The sequence below is a fragment of the Otolemur garnettii genome, unplaced genomic scaffold, assembly GCF_000181295.1.
Source record: "Otolemur garnettii isolate 467f Iridium unplaced genomic scaffold, OtoGar3 scaffold00071, whole genome shotgun sequence".
Lineage (NCBI taxonomy): Eukaryota > Metazoa > Chordata > Mammalia > Primates > Galagidae > Otolemur > Otolemur garnettii.
This window is the reverse complement of record NW_003852466.1, coordinates 344690-346379: the sequence shown is the minus strand read 5'-3', so window position 1 is coordinate 346379 and position 1690 is coordinate 344690.

Genomic DNA, 1690 nt, shown 5'->3' with positions numbered 1-1690 from the left:
AAGACTCAATAGAATGCCATGACATCATAGCTCACAGCAACCTCAAACTCCTGGGCTCAAGCGATTCTCTTACCTCAGCCTCGCAAGTAGCTAGGACTACAGGCTCTCACCACAGTGCCCAGCCATTTTTTAGAGACAGGGTCTTGCACTTGATCAAGGTGGTCTCGAACTCCTGAGCCCAGATAATCTACCCACCTTGGCCTCCCAGAGTGCTAGGATTTTTTTTTTTTGAGACAGAATCTCAAGCTGTCACCCTAGGTAGAGGGCCATGACATCATGGCTCACAGTGAAACATCCACCTGGCCTTCCTTTCCTTTCCTTTCCTTTTCTTTCTTTTTTTTGAGACAAGAGTTTCACTATGTCGCCCTGGGTAGAGTGCTGTAGCGTCATAGCTCACAGCAACTTCCAATTCCTGGGCTTAGGCAATTCTCTTGCCTCAGCCTCCCAAGTAGCTGGGGCTACAGGCGCCCACCACAATGCCTGGCTATTGTTTTGTTGCAGTTTGGCTGGGCCAGTTCGAAACTGCCACCTTCGGTATGTGGGGCCGGCGCCCTACCCACTGAGCCACAGGCACTGCCCCTTCATTTCCTTTTCAAAAGCATGCATCCTCCTCCCTTAGGCTTTAGGGGGTCTCAGCACTCCCCCCCAGTCTTCCTCTGTCCTCACCCTCACCAAATTCGCCTCACCTTCCTTCCTCAAGAACTTGCTTCACATGGGCAAAAGGAAGAAATAAAAGGACTTTTCTCAGTTGTTCTGACTAGACAGCTGTTGTATATGACACCTTGCACATTCACAGGTGTTCTGAACATGGCAGCCATTTGTATTAGTAGTAGGGAGAAGCCCCAGATCCCTGGAGAAGTGGAGTTAGTGTGTGGTCAAAAGAGGATCTGGATGGGCCAGAATTAGGGAGAAATTTCAGGAGATAGGTTCTGCATGGGACAAAGGTAAGGAGGCTGGAAGAAGGAGCTGAGTGGGCCTAGCTGGAAGGGACCCAGGGTGAACCTTCTGCAGTTGGGCTGCTCCTTGCATGTCCCCACCTGCCATCTCCATCTTGAGCATGAATCCCAGGCCTGATCCTGAGCCTGGGTCAGTGGGTGGGTGTCCAGGGTAGGCTTCCTAAGAAGGAAGCGTCTGAGCCCTGAAAGATGAGTAGGTGGGAGAAACGAAACTGAGTGTCCAGAGAGGAGAGCAGGGTGGGGCCAGCCACAAGATCCTTTCCTGCTCTGTGCCACAGTGTCCTCATTTACTCATAGTAGTTGCTTGGCACCTGGCTTCCCTCTCCCTTCTGCCTGGCCCTTGCTCATGTCCCCCGGGGCACCTGGCACCTCATGTGAGATGAGCAGTGTAACTGGTTCTTATCAGTGATATCGCCTGCCAGGCCAGGCCCCATGCCCACCTGAGGTTCCCAGTAGCTGGGACAGCCACAGAAGCCTGGGGGGGAAAGGGCAGAGGCAAAGTGTCCTGGAACAGTGGCAGGCAACCCAGTCAAGGCCAGGGTACTGTGTGAAAAGCTTTACAGAAATAAATATATTTGGCATTCTCTGTGAAGCTTTACAGAGGTGCATTTAAAATCCTAATTTTTTTTTTTTTTTTTTAGACAGAGCCTCAAGCTGTCCCCCTGGGTAGAGTGCGGTGGCATCACAGCTCACAGCAACCTCCAACTCCTGGGCTCAAGCGAGTCTCCTGCCTC